This window comes from Phocoena sinus, chromosome 13 (genome assembly GCF_008692025.1).
Source record: "Phocoena sinus isolate mPhoSin1 chromosome 13, mPhoSin1.pri, whole genome shotgun sequence".
NCBI lineage: Eukaryota > Metazoa > Chordata > Mammalia > Artiodactyla > Phocoenidae > Phocoena > Phocoena sinus.
Window position 1 is genome coordinate 17,661,999 of NC_045775.1, and position 15,506 is coordinate 17,677,504.

Sequence of the window (15,506 nt, forward strand, 5' to 3'; positions counted from 1 at the left end):
CGCCTAGAGCCTGTGCTCCAAAAAAAGAGAAGCCACGGCAATGGGAAGCTTACGCACCACAATGAAAAGCAGCCCCCGCTCGCCGCAACTAGAGAAAGACTGCACGCAGCAACGAAGACCCAACGCAGCCAAAAATAAATAAATTAATTTTTTAAAAAAGAAAGTGTCCTGGAAACGGCAAATACTGTCTGTGAAAATGCAGCCCAACATGTGATTGAAGTTTACTCTCGAGTCAACAGGTGCTCCTCCCACCTACAGGTGGACTTGCAGCCTGTGAGCCAAGGAGCCCTTAAAACTAGCTAATCGGATCTGTCAGTCTTTGGGAGGTTGTCAGTATTTATTTTGAAATCATTTCAGATGTACAGAAAACTTGTAAGAATAATAAAAAGAACTCCAGATACCTTTCTTCCAGATTTCCTACAACTGTTAAATTTTTATCACTTTCTCATATATATATGAATTATTATAATATATAAATTACATACATTCAAATTACACATATAATTAAATATACACATGTATTTGACCAATTGAGAGTAAATTGCTGGTTTATGATACCCATTCATCCCTGAAACTTCAGTGTGTATTATTTGGGGGCACTCTTTTACATAACGAGGAGAACATAATCAAAATGAGGAAAATAAGATTTAGTATGATCTAATCTGTAGATCTTATTCAAATTTGGCCAATTGTCCCAACAACAACCTTACAGTTTTTAAAAATGAGATAACTAAAAAAGGAAGAGAAATTGAAAGAAAATTTTAGTCCAGGATGCAGTCCAGGATCACACATTGCATTCAGCTGTCCCATCTCTTTGGTCTCCCTTAATCTGGAACAGTACCTCTGTCTCTTTGTTTTTTCTGACCTTCACTTGTTGAAGAGAACAAGCCAGTTATTTTGTAAAGTAACTTGGTTTTGTCTGGTATTTCCTCATGATTATATTCCGATTACACAGTTTTGACAGAAATGCCGCAGAGGTGATATGTCTTGGTATCAGGAGGCATATGTTCATTTGTCCCATAAATGGTGATAACTCTGATCACTAAAGTGGGGTCCCTTGTAAAATTACTATTTTTCCCTTTGTAATTCATAAGCGGAGATACTTTGAGATTAAGTAAATATCCTGTTCCTCATCAAATTTTCATCCAACAGTTTCAGCATCTGTTGATGACTCTTGCCTAAATCAATTATTACTGTGATGGTTCCAAATGAGAAGTGATGCCGTGCTCTATAGATGGGGTGACTCAGATCTCTGGGGGATCAGACGTCTTAATTTTTGACTTGGAAAAGAAAGCAGTATCTATTTCTACTACAATCTATAGAAAGTAAAGATCAACAAAATTGTCCTAGTTGATAGCACTATGGAGAACATAGCATCCATTTTCTGTGCATCAGTAATTCTCAGCGGAAGGGAGAGGATTTTTGGTTTTTTTTTTTTTTGCGGTACGCGGGCCTCTCACTGCTGTGGCCTCTCCCGTTGCGGAGCACAGGCTTCAGACGCGCAGGCTCAGCAGCCATGGCTCAAGGGCCCAGCCGCTCCGCAGCATGAGGGATCTTCCCGGACCGGGGCACGAACCCGTGTCCCCTGCATCGGCAGGCGAACTCCCAACCACTGCACCACCAGGGAAGCCCAAGGGAGAAGTTTTTTAATCACTATCAAAAAGGTCACAGGTTTAGAAAAGTTGAGAAATACTGTACTAGATGCTTTTCTTTCAAGAGAAATTAACCTCCAGTTTAGAAAATGGAATGGCTGTTTTTCTCCTAAGTAATTTTTTTGATTTTATGCAAAAACATTCTGAATTATGTAACCAACCAAGTTTTTCCTTTTGACAATACCTGCTAGAAAACTTAGAACTTAAACAGTGTGTAGTTCATGGTGATAAGTCTTTTAACTCTTCATTTTAGGGTCTCATTTTTTGATCATTTAATGTTTCCAACTAGTTTTGCTTTCTCCTTTTGCTCTAATTTCTTATTTATGCATCTATTTTATTAGGTATTTTTGTAGCCAAATGGAAACTTTGTGGACTAAGATAGGCATACAAACTAATTAATAAAATAGTCTATAATTTCTTTTTTCATCAGTTGATCTCTCTCAAATCTCCAGATCAAATTTCTTATCAACTGGGGCTATCTTATTTTGTTCCACTTGACATGACATGTTGGAGGAAGTGGGGGGGGGTGAAAGAACACATGAGAAACTTTAATTCAGTGTCGTTGGTTAATTCAGTGACTTTATGCTTTCCAGGGCCCTAAAATAATGAGATTGGTTATTGCTTGTCACTTGGAATGGATCCTTCTTGGTGCAGGGAGAAGAGCACTGAACCAGTCATCAGAAGGCCCATCCGTGGTATAATTCTACTTCTGCCACAGATGTGGTGTGACCTTGAATAAACCAATTCCAATATCTGAACTTCAGCATCCTTGGGGAATAACTGGGAATGAAAGCACCTAAACTGCCTATCTCACCAAACTATTGGAAAACTCAATAGGAAAGCGCTTCAAGAACTACAAGATCCAAGAATTCCTTATCATCTTATCATCTGGTAAGAGCATCAGACCATAAACAAGTAAACAAATATACAAATAACTTAATTTCAGATAATAGTAAATGCTATGAAAACAAAATAGATGAAAAGATTCAAGAAGGAAGGCGGGGAGGGTGATTTGAGACCAGAGGGCCAAAGGAGACCTCTGTAAGGAATGGATATTTAATCAGAGACCTGAATAAGGAGAAGCAGAAAGCTATGCAGAGATGACAAGAGCACATGAAGCGGGGATAAAACCTCGAAGGCAGGAAGCCACTCAGTGGGCTCCAGTAACTGCAAGAAGCCAGGGTGTGTAGGGGGTGCTTACACAGGGTAGGTGTGGCAGAGGCGAAATTGAGGATGGAGGTGCAGCCTTTGCAAACCAATCTCTCTGCAGCCTCAGCATTAAGAGCATGGGCTCTGCAATCCACAAACCTGGGTGCACCTCCTGGGTCTGCCTCTCACCATCGTGGTGGAGGTACTTAAGCTCCCCATGCCACAGCTTTACTGCATATAAAACAGGAATGACAATAGCAGTTTCTTTACAAAATGGTGTGAGAATTAAGTGGGCTGTGGTTACTACAGTGCTTGGTACAGGTGAGCTCTTAAGAAGCTTATTACTTTCCAGTCCACTCCATCAAAGGAACAACAATGACCCTTAAAGAATAAACCACACAAGTCAGGGTTCAAGCATATTTGATAAAACTTTTCTCATAGGATAAGCAGCAAATTCCTCAAGGATAGAGAACCTGTCTGCTCCAGCCCCTCAGCACCTAGCACAGAGCTGCACATAGTAGGTGCTCAATAAGATACCTACCCTGAGTAAATATTTGTGAAAGGCGGTTTCTGACAGTAGTAGCAAGCCAGCCATGAAATGCAGGCAGTAAATCACACTCCCCTGTGCCCAGCTCTATACAGAATTCACAACAGGCACAACTTGCTTTTAAACTCAAGTTATGTGAAATGTTTTGAGATGGTCCTAACTTATTCGGAGGCATGCTCACCTTAAGTAATGGGTTGTCTCAGGAGTGAGTCCCTGGCTCTGCCATAATAGCTGATTTTTATCAACAATTAGGAAAAGAGGCACTTGTCTGATTACTTGGCCAATTTCTGAACAAACGGCTCCTCAGCCAACCATTACAAATACGTCCCACCACCACCAGCGTTTCCAAGTTCAGACTTCTCATTCTGATCATGCTAGGAATGTAATCAACTCCCTCTGTAGAGGTAAGTTAATTATCTCCTCAGGCTGTGAACGAACACACGGGTTTGCCTTCTGACCACGGTTCCTAATGAGAGGGCCCTCCAGAGGAGCCAGAGGGCTTGTCGGCTGCCACCACGGGGCCCCGGATGGCACCCAGGAGCTGTGGTTCAAAATGATCTGGCCTTTATCCCCCACGTCCCCCATCGTACCTGCTTTAGTGATGCAGCGCTGGACACAGAACTTGACTCTCTCCAGTCTCCTCTGGCCAGCATGGCCGTGCCCTGTTGGCTGGGGCTGGGCTCCTGGAGCTCACCCAGCACCTCCTGCAGCCCAGCTCAGCTCCCAGCTCAGGATGTCCCTCTGGAAGCTGATCCTGAGATAGATAAGGGAGGAAATCAGCTTCTCTGTCCTCCATCACCAGGCTGCCAGGGACAGCAGGACCCAAAGACTCAAACATAAATCACCTACCTATCTCCATGTTTTAAACTTCAGCTTTAATCCAGCTCAGAGTAGGATTAGCTGCCTCAGAGACTGCTAATTGCCAGATGGCCACTGATAGCCAACCAGGGAAACGTGTGTGTCAGAGCCTGCTGTGAAGCCTTAGAAAGTCAGAACTGGAAAGGATCTGAGCGAGGCAGGCCAACCCTTCACTTCATCATCACAATGGCGACAGGGGCAAGGCAGCGAGCTCTCGGATGCACAGTGAGTTAACAGCACGTGCTGGGACCTTTCTCTGGGTTATTTGAATTGAGGGGAGAAAGAGAGATGAGCATTGAGAGATAGCAGCACATCCCTAGCTGATTATGTCCTGCTGCTCTCAGACAGGGGCAGAAGCAAGAGGAAGGAAAGTTAATTTACTGAATACCTCCTATATTCCGGGTGTGATGTCAGCTCTTTTCCTGTGTAACACCTGGGTTCTAATCCCTGGTCTGCCACTGACCCTACATGTCATCTTGGGTAAATCACTTTCCCTGTGGAGGAGTCTTAGTACCTCAAGTGCAGGCTGAGAAGGGTAGAGTGGATTATCTCTAAGACAGTGGTTCTCACTCTTTAATGTACACCAGAATCCCCTGGAGGGCTTGTTAAGATACAGGTTGCTGGGTCCCACTCTCAGTTTCTGAATCATGGCGCTTGAGAATATGTGTGTCAAACAAGCTCCCCAGTGGTGCTGATGGTGTTCATCTATGGACCACACCTAAAGGTGCATCGCTCTAAGATATAACCACCAACTCTAAAGTTAAATAGCATGCGTGCGTTCATGAAAAAGAAACATACATACACACACACACACACACACACACTCTCTCTCTCTCTCTCTCTCTCTCTTTAAAAAAGAGTAAAAAACAAAAGACCCCAAGCTAGTAAATCAATCCCAGTGGGTCCAAGCCTATAGGTTTCCTTAAACTCTTGAAAACAACTCTAACATGTAGCAAGCCAAATCTGAACTCAACATTACGTCCTGTGGCTCAAGTCCTTCCTTTGGAGAGGATAAAGTGCTGCCTTACCCCCAAGAAGCCTGTAAGCCTGAATGAAGGGCTCATTCACACAGTCACACTCAGATGGAGGCCCAAGTGGCATCCCAGGGAAGCATCTGAATGTCTTTAGTATCCAGTACATCCAGACATTTGCTATGTACCCTACGAGGACTACAACCAGCAGGGGTACCACTGGGATGGAGAAGATGCAGGAGTGCTCACCATTGCTTCCATGGTGTGACCAGAGGTCCACACCCCTAAAATCCCCACCCAGAGCACTGCCAACCTCCCAGGATATCAGCAGATTGCTTCTGGGAAATTTCTCAAAACATATATCAACCCAAAGGAGAGCAGAAAAAAAACACATATATATTGAAAAGACAGAAAAATACCCAAATGCTCCTAGGAGAATGTTTGACCCTTGACACGCCATACTCATGGGCTGAATATCTAAGATCAAAGCTACCTTAGAAGGGTATTATGACTTTTACAGAACAACAACAAAAATGGGCAGGAAGAAAGCCCGGGGCAAGAAAGCCAGAGAACTTCCATGGGGCGCCACCTCTCAAGGAAGATATGTTGTGGCTAAAATCCAGGAAAGCTGTCTGATATTGGTGTCATTTTTGGTCTCCGGTCCTACAGGCTGGTCCACTATCATTGCAGACAGAATAAGTGATGTGGCCAAGGATGGGAGATGAGAGGAAAGAAAAAGAAATCTCCTTTCCGGAGTCCCCAGTGAGGCACCCAACAAGCTTAACCCCAGGCAGGAGCCGGGTCTCTCACCCAGGGTATCATCTAATGCTTGTCTCCCCAGCCCTTTCCTTCCTACCTTTTAAATGGAAGCACTAAAAGCATTTACACTAAAAAGTAATTCTATATAATTGTTACAAACCAGAATGCAAATGTCATAGATAATCCTTCTGGTAAAATATACATAATGTAAAAAAAAAATCAACTTAACAATCAATCTAACAATTTAACAGAGTACCCAATTATCAACTCAAGCCCAGAGTGGGGACAGAGGGTCGGGTGCAGGGGAAACAGAAGAGTGGAGGGTAGAGGTAAAAATAAGCATCTCTCTTCCTCTTAGACAACAGAGAGTTAATAGATATACTCAGCACAGATAATAAGTGACATATAAGATAAAATATTGTTTATTTAATGTAACCATTAATAGAATGTAAAAGGCTTTATATCCCACAGAGACTACCAAAAAAGAAATCAGAAAACAGACCGCATGGAAGAAGCAAGAAAACGGCAAAAAAATCACCACCACCCTTCCAAAAAGGAGGCATAAACAGGAGAAAATAGGAAAATAAGATAGCAGAATGAAGACAAACCATGCTTTCCTAAAAGGCAAACCAAAAGGAAAACACCCACTGCTTCTAACGATCATGTGGTACATTATACCCATTCCCTCCGGGCCCCTTGGTTGTTTCATTTCTTCATCTCACGGACTTGCCTCCACTTCAACCACTGTGGCCACTGTCACTCATTAGACCCTGTCATTCCCTAAAGTGTCCCCCCTTCAGGAACAACTAAACCCATCACTGTACTCGCATCTCCTGACATTTCAACTGCAAAAGGAGAGAGGGCAGGTTCAAGGGAGGGCTTTGGCTTCTTTCGGTTTGTAGTAGGAGAAAATGAGATTTTGTTTAAAAAAAGAAAGAAAAAGCCAATGAAAAGAGTTACAAATTAAAAGGATGGGGGCTTCCCTGGTGGCGCAGTGGTTGAGAGTCCGCCTGCCGATGCAGGGGATGCGTGTTCGTGCCCCGGTCTGGGAAGATCCCACATGCCACGGGGCAGCTGGGCCCGTGAGCCATGGCCGCTGAGCCTGTGCATCCGGACCCTGTGCTCCACAACAGGAGAGGCCAGAACAGTGAGAGGCCCGCGTACTGCAAAAAAATAAAAAATAAAAAAAAAAAAATAAAAGGATGAACAAACAGGAAAGAAAAGGGAAATCAATATGGCAAGTTTTGAAGATGGCAGTTTTGAGGTAGAGACGGGGTCAGGAAAGGGTGGAGCCACTGGCCTCTGAGTTAATCAAGCCTGCAATTCCTCAGCCACATATAAAACTATGGAATGAGACTGAAGCAGCATTCAGAGAAAAATTCTGAGCCTCAATTTTATTGCTTCAAAAAGGAATAAAATAGAGAAACTAAGCATCTGCCTCAAGATGTCAGAAAGAGAACATAATAATATGAGAAAAGTTTTTATAAGAATGTAATAGAGATAATATTACAAATTATGGTTTTTAGAAAGAAATCTACAGAAGTGGAAAAGTAATTCCAACTGTTGACTTTAAAGAAACAGAAAAATATATAGTGGGTGCAATTAAGGGGAAAAAGGTTAGGAATAAACATGTCATTTAACCGTAAGTATGAAGTTTACTTTTTTAAAAGGTAAATGAGTACTATGTCAGCCCTGCTAGTATATTTGAAAATCACTAGGAAAAGAGTTTCTAGAAAATCTATGAACACCAAAACTGATTCATTAAACAAACAGCCCAAGTAGTTCAATAATTATAGGCAAACCTTAAAGAGTTCAACAGACTATATACATATAGACTATATATGTACTACACACATACATATAAAGCAAGCTGTACTCAGATGAAACTTTCATGTTCTCAGGGGAAAGATAATCTTAATGGTACCCAGACCCACAATCCCTTATTTACAGTTCTAAAATTCCAAACGCTTTGTAGTTTATTTTCTAAAGCGTTTGAAGACAAAACCTGACTGAAACTCATTTAACATTAAATTTGATCTGAATTCATATATATATATAATTATTATTTTCATGTCATGGTATGAAATAGTAACATGTTTATTATGCCCTGCTGCCCCACATCCCACTAGGTGAGATATGTAATATTGGTTTGGCCAAAAAGTTCGTTCAGCTTTTCCGTAACATCTTACGGGGTTTTTGTTTTTTGGAAGATTTTTAATCACAGTTTCAATTTTGGTGCTTGTGATTGGTCTGTTCATATTTTCTATTCCTTCCTGATTCAGTCTTGGCAGGTTGTGCATTTCTAAGAATTTGTCCATTTCTTCCAGGTTGTCCACTTTATTGGCATAGAGTTGCTTGTAGTAATCTCTAATGATCTTCTGTATTTCTGCAGTGTCAGTTGTTACTTCTGCTTTTTCATTTCTAATTCTATTGATTTGTCTTCTCCCTTTTTTTCTTGATGAGGCTGGCTAATGGTTTATCAATTTTGTTTATCTTCTCAAAGAACCAGCTTTTAGTTTTATTGATCTTTGCTATTGTTTCCTTCATTTCTTTTTCATTTATTTCTGATCTGACCTTTATGATTTCCTTCCTTCTGCTAACTTTGGTTTTTTTTTGTTCTTTCTCTAATTGCTTTAGGTGCAAGGTTAGGTTGTTTATTCGACATGTTTCCTATTTCTTAAGGTAGGATTGTATTGGTTTAAACTTCCCTCTTAGAACTGCTTTTGCTGCATCCCATAGGTTTTGGGTCGTCATGTCTCCATTGTCATTTGTTTCTAGGTATTTTTTGATTTCCTCTTTGATTTCTTCAGTGATCACTTCGTTATTAAGTAGTGTATTGTTTAGCCTCCATGTGTTTGTATTTTTTACAGATCGTTTCCTGTAATTGATATCTAGTCTCATAGCATTGTGGTTGGAAAAGATAGCTCATATGATTTCAATTTTCTTAAATTTACCAAGGCTTGATTTGTGACCCAAGATATGATCTATCCTGGAGAATGTTCCATGAGCACTTGAGGAAAATGTGTATTCTGTTGTTTTTGGATGAAATGTCCTATAAATATCAATTAAGTCCATCTTGTTTAATGTGTCCTTATTTATTTTCATTTTGGATGATCTGTCCATTGGTGAAAGTGGGGTGTTAAAGTCCCCTACTATGAATGTGTTACTGTCAATTTCCCCTTTTATGGCTGTTAGTGTTTGCCTTATGTATTGAGGTGCTCCTATGTTGGGTGCATAAATATTTACAATTGTTATGTCTTCTTGGATTGATCCCTTGATCATTATGTAGTGTCCTTCTTTGTCTCTTGTAATAGTCTTTGTTTTAAAGTCTATTTTGTCTGATATGAGAATTGCTACTCCAACTTTCTTTTGATTTCCATTTGCATGGAATATCTTTTTTCATCCCCTCACTTTCAGTCTGTATGTGTCCCTAGGTCTGAAATGGGTCTCTTGTAGACAGCATATATATGGGTCTTGTTTTTATATCCATTCAGCCAGTCTGTGTCTTTTGATGGGAGCATTTAATCCATTTACATTTAAGGTAATTATTGATATGTATGTTCCTATTTTCTTAATTGTTTTGGGTTTGTTATTGTAGGTCTTTTCCTTCTCTTGTGTTTCTTGCGTAGAGAAGTTCCTTTAGCATTTGTTATAAAGCTGGTTTGGTGGTGCTGAACTCTCTCAGCTTTTCCTTGTCTGTAGAGGTTTTAATTTCTCCAACAAATCTGAATGAGATCCTTGCTGGGTAGAGTAATCTTGGTTGTAGGTTCTTCTCCTTCATCACTTTAAGTATGTCCTGCCACTCTCTTCTGGCTTGTAGAGTTTCTGCTGAAAGATCAGTTGTTAACCTTATGGGGATTCCCTTGTGTGTTATTTGTTGTTTTTCCCTTGCTGCTTTTAATATGTTTTCTTTGCATTTAATTTTTGATAGTTTGATTAATATGTGTCTTGGTGTGTTTCTCCTTGGATTTATCCTGTATGGGACTCCCTGTGCTTCCTGGACTTGATTAACTATTTCCTTTCCCATATTAGGGAAGTTTTCAACTATAATCTCTTCAAATATTTTCTCAGTCCCTTTCTTTTTCTCTTCTTCTTCTGGAACCCCTATAATTCGAATTTTGGTGCATTTAATGTTGTCCCAGAGGTCTCTGAGACTGTCTTGAGTTCTTTTCATTCTTTTTTCTTTATTCTGCTCTGCAGTAGTTATTTGCACTATTTTATCTTCCAGGTCACTTATCCATTTTTCTGCCTCAGTTATTCTGCTATTGATCCCTTCTAGAGTATTTTTAATTTCATTTATTGTGTTGTTCATCATTGCTTGTTTCCTCTTTAGTTCTTCTAGGTCCTTGTTAAATGTTTCTTGCATTTTCTCTATTCTATTTCCAAGATTTTGGATCATCTTTACTATCATTGTTCTGAATTCTTTTTCAGGTAGACTGCCTATTTCCTCTTCATTTGTTAGGTCTGGTGGGTTTTTTATCTTGCTCCTTCATCTGCTGTGTGTTTTTCTGTCTTCTCATTTTGCTTATCTTACTGTGTTTGGGGTCTCCTTTTTGCAGGCTGCAGGTTCGTAGTTCCCGTTGTTTTTGGTGTCTGTCCCCAGTGGCTAAAGTTGGTTCAGTGGGTTGTGTAGGCTTCCTGGTGGAGGGGACTAGTGCCTGTGTTCTGGTGGATGAGGCTGGATCTTGTCTTTCTGGTGGGCAGGTCCACGTCTGGTGGTGTGTTCTGGGGTGTCTGTGGCCTTATTATGATTTTAGGCAGCCTCTCTGCTAACGGGTGGGGTTGTGTTCCTTTCTTGCTAGTTGTTTGGCATAGGGTGTCCAGCACTGTAGCTTGCTGGTCATTGAATGAAGCTGGGTGTTGGTGTTGAGATGGAGATCTCTGGGAGATTTTCGCTGTTTGATATTATGTGGAGCTGGGAGGTCTCTTGTGGACCAGTGTCCTGAAGTTGGCTCCTCCACGTCAGAGGCACAGCACTGACTCCTGGCTGCAGCCCAAGAGCCTTTCATCCACACAGCTCAGAATAAAAGGGAGAAAAGGTAGAAAGAAAGAAAGAAATAGAATAAAATAAAATAAAAAAGTAAAATAAAATAAAATACAGTTATTAAAATAAAAATAATTATTAAGAAAAATATTTTTAAAATCAAACAAACAAAAAAAAACAGACGGACAGAACCCTAGGACAAATGGTGAAAGCAAAGCTATACAGACAAAATCTCACACAGAAGCATACACACTCACAAAAAGAGGAAAAGGGGAAAAAATAATAAATCTTGCTCACAAAGTCCACCTCTTCAATTTGGGATGATTCGTTGTCTATTCAGGTATTCCACAGATGCAGGGTACATCAAGTTGATTGTGGAGATTTAATCCGCTGCTCCTGAGTCTGCTGGGAGAAATTTCCCTTTCTCTTCTTTGTTCACACAGCTTCCGGGGTTCAGCTTTGGATTTGGCCCCGCCTCTGTGTGTAGGTCGCCGGAGGGTGTCTGTTCTTCGCTCAGACAGGACGGGGTTAAAGGAGCAGCTGATTCGGGGGCTCTGGCTCACTCAGGCGTGGGGGAGGGAGGGGTACGGATGCGGGGCGAGCCTGCAACGGCAGAGACCGGCGTGACGTTGTACCAGCCTGAGGCGTGCTATGCATTCTCCCGGGGAAGTTGTCCCTGGATCCCGGGACCCTGGCAGTGGCGGGCTGCACAGGGTCCCGGGAGGGGAGGTGTGGAGAGTGACCTGTGCTCGCACACAGGCTTCTTGGTGGCTGCAGCAGCAGCCTTAGCATCTCATGCCCGTCTCTGGGGTCCGCACTGATATCGCGCCATATCTGGAGCCCATTTAGGCGGTGCTCTGTATCCCTTCTCCTCATGCACCCTGACACAATGGTCTCTTGTCTCTTCGGCAGCTCCAGACTTTTTCCCGGACTCCCTCCCAGCTAGCTGTGGCACACTAACCCCCTTCAGGCTGTGTTCACGCCGCCAACTCCAGTCCTCTCCCTGCGATCTAAGCTCCGAAGCCCAAGCCTCAGCTCCCAGCCCCCAACCGCCCCGGCGGGTGAGCAGACAAGCCTCTCGGCTTGGTGAGTGCTGCTCGGCACCGATCCTCTGTGCAGGAATCTCTCCGCTTTGCCCTCCGCACCCCTGTTGCTGCGCTCTCCTCCGTGGCTCTGAAGCGCCCCCCGTCCGCCACCCGCAGTCTCTGCTCGTGGAGGGGCTTCTAGTGTGTGGAAACATTTCCTCCTTCACAGGTCTCTCCCACTGGTGCAGGTCCCGTTCCTATTCTTTTGTCTCTGTTTATTCTTTTTTCTTTTGCCCTACCCAGGTATGTGGGGAGTTTCTTGCCTTTTGGGAGGTCTGAGGTCTTCTGCCAGCATTCAGTAGGTGTTCTGTAGGAGTTGTTCCACGTGTAGATGTATTTCTGATGTGTCTGTGGGGAGGAAGGTGATCTCTGCGTCTTACTCTTCCGCCATCTTCCCCCTCTCCTCGGAGATAGGGTCTTTAAAGAGGTAATTAAGTTACAATACGGTTGCAGGTGTGGGCCCTGATCCAATATGACTGGTGTCCTGATAAGTATAAGATGAGGAAATTTGGACACAAACACACAGAGGAAAGACCATGTGAGGACACAGTGAGGAAGTCGCTATCTGCAAGCCAAGGAGAGAGGCCTCAGAAGAAACAAACTCTGCCATCACCTTGACCTGGGACTTCTAAATCTCCAGAAATATGATAAAATAAATTTCTGTTGCTTAATCCACCGAGACTGTGTAACTTGTTGTCGCAGCCCTAGCAAACTAATACAGGCACATTTAATATTCAAGTTTGAATAATTACTAAGTATTCATTCCACTATTATAAAAACATCTCTTTTCCTTCTCTCTGGGCACTACTTTCATGAAAATTCCAAGAATCATAAGGACACCTACTCTGTGCAAATAGTCAGTCCTGGTGACCAGTTTTACAGAAGAAAATGCTAGAAAATCTGACCAGTCCACCAGAGGGCCAAGTGTACTGCTTGGACCACACACACGGTATTTGTTGAAAGCACGTGACTCAGAAACAGGGGTCATCCTTGTCCATGGATCAGAGCTTATCAATGGTCCAGACACCAGCACCAGGTGGCCCACGCTCCTGGGCCACTGTCACCAGCATTGAGGTGCTTGAGGCATACACCACCCAGGCTAGTCCCACAGGACTTCTCAGAATACAGAGAAGGAGGAGGACACGGCTCCCTCCCTGTATTATGCCTGCATATGGTGGTTCCACATCATTCAATGTCTCAGCTCCCAATGCTGCCATACCTTTACACGGCACTTTCCTCATGCACTCAGCCATTTTCCCTAAGGCACTTGCACTGGGCCCAGGTGACTGAGTCCAGGAGGCTCCAGACTCAGCCACACACCCTGACCTGCATCCTGCCCCACACGCTCAACTTCCTGGCCCTCAGGAGAAAAAGCAGCCCTTCCCTCACCCAGTCCAGAGCGTGCCTATGCCTGCCTAGTATTATTAGTCATACTATTTTCAAGGGGAGATCTCACCTTGTGAAATGAAACGTGACCTGGTGAAATGAAATAAAAGCAAACCAAATCCTGCCAAGTAAAAAGAGGTGTGTTCCATAACTAAGTAAAATTATTTCAGGAATGCAGAGACAGATAAATATTAGGGGAAATTTTTAAACGTCATATCACTAAGTCAAAGGGGAAAAAAAATCTTCTTAAAAGATGAGGAGGTGACTTCAATAGCATTTCTAATTTATAACACTAACCACCACAACAAAAACATTTTATAAACTAGGAAGATTGCTCCTTGATATGATAAAAAATCAAAATTGTCCCAAGCCACATGGCAGTAATAGCTATTTAAAAGTAAGTGATGTTCCCACTTAACAAAATAGTAAGACAAGGCTACTTGCAATCATGGTCATTGTTTATAGTATTCTAGAAGTTCTAGACCTGTACTGTCCAAAATGACAGCCACTAGCCACATGTGGTTACTGAGCACTTGAAATTGGGCTCATCTGAATTGAGGTGTGCTGTACCAGATTTTGAACACTTCGTATTTTTTTTAAAAAGAGTGTAAAATACCTAATTTTTAATTTTTGTATTGATTTAGGTTGAAATTTTATTCTGGGTATATGGGGTTAAATAATAATATATTATTGAATGAATTTCATGTTTCCTTTTACTTTCTTTTACTGTAGCTACTAGAACATTTTAAATTACATATATGAATGGCATTATATTTCCATATTTCAGTGCTCTTCTAGACAGTGTAATAAGGTAAAAGAAAAGAAAAAATCTTTAGCCACAAGAAATAAGAAGGTGCAATTATTACTGTTTGAGGATTAGATGACTGGGTAGATGAGAAGTTATTACACATTTTAAAAAATAATTATTTCAAAATTAATGACTACTTTCTATGCCAGCATTAGACAGAGAATATAATGGAAAAATGAATCTCAAATGTCCACAAAATATATAATATACTCAAGAATAAATTATACGCAAAATGTAAGACATTTTTATAAATAAATAGTTTAAAATGGCTTTAGTTTCTCCTTTGCAACTGTTTAGGGAAGAAGCAAAGATGTTCTCAGAGAACACTAGTCTGAACTGAGGCCCCCAACTGAGCAAACAGCTGTACTCACCTGACTGCCAGTCTGTAGTGGCTGCTGAGGACCAAATATCCATGTCCATCAAATATTGTAGAACTCACAGCATACAAGTTCAGCAATGACCTTGTTTCTGGCTCCATCTTAGGTTTCCTATCCTGATGTTTCTTTGCTTAATCATCCAAGCACTGCATTATAAAACATGATACATGCATCAGCTATAATTATACACTGACTTCATGGTTTGTTTTTTCTCCTATTCCTTTAACTTTTTAATGTAGGGCTGGTCCTTCCCCTTCTCTCAAATGACATTTCTTAGTCATCTTGTATCACTTCTTCAGGGACAAGCATAGTCTCTATTTCTGCACCTCTGCCTTTTCATCTGAACAGATACCCCCTTTTCATTAGAAGCATTTGAAAATGCAACTCTTAGGACTCAATCTTGACAAATATTGCAGAGACAGAGGGACATTTTAACCTTTGACTTGTCAAGGGTAGTCACATCTACACTGAGGCTTAGTAAGGATGTGAGAACATTCCTTACTAAATAAATATTTTTCTGTAACTTTGGATGTTAACTTTAATGTCATTTAATATAGGAGGAAATTTGTATATGATTTCTCTGAATCCTTAATAGCCTAGGTTTAATAGACTGGAAAGGCAGGGCATGGAGTCACATATCCTTGGCAGAAGATATAGGACTGTTCGGAGAAAACCTGAGAAAAACCCTGAGAGCCTCCAGGACCCAGTACCTTTGCAATCTGTCTGGTTTATTATCCTGGCCTGGAGCTTGGGACCTCTTATCTCCCAGGTGAAAGACTCCTTTTGGCCCTGGGGACAAGGACAATAGCCCCCCAGAAGCCCAAGGGACAATTTACAAAGGCCCAGGGCTTACAGAGCCTTGCAGTGTCTCTCCACTCCAGACATGAAATAGGGCTTCTGATCCAAGGGCCATCCCAGGGAACTACTGGG

General features: G+C 41.9%; 1 protein-coding gene across 25 annotated transcripts in view; it reads right to left on the reverse strand.

Moving 5' to 3' along the window:
* Positions 1 to 15,506, reverse strand: part of LOC116764761 — a 430,466-nt gene that overhangs the window by 62,915 nt on the left and 352,045 nt on the right. For 22 of the 25 annotated variants that reach the window (XR_004353006.1, XR_004353007.1, XR_004353005.1 and 19 more), the window contains 2 exons: positions 14,571 to 14,722; positions 3,939 to 4,102 (listed from right to left, as the gene is read on the reverse strand). The gene's annotated coding sequence lies outside the window, so the exon portion shown is untranslated. The remainder of the gene's footprint in view (positions 1 to 3,938; positions 4,103 to 14,570; positions 14,723 to 15,506) is intronic. The other 3 variants (XM_032653669.1, XM_032653668.1, XM_032653667.1) reach the window with 1 other exon arrangement.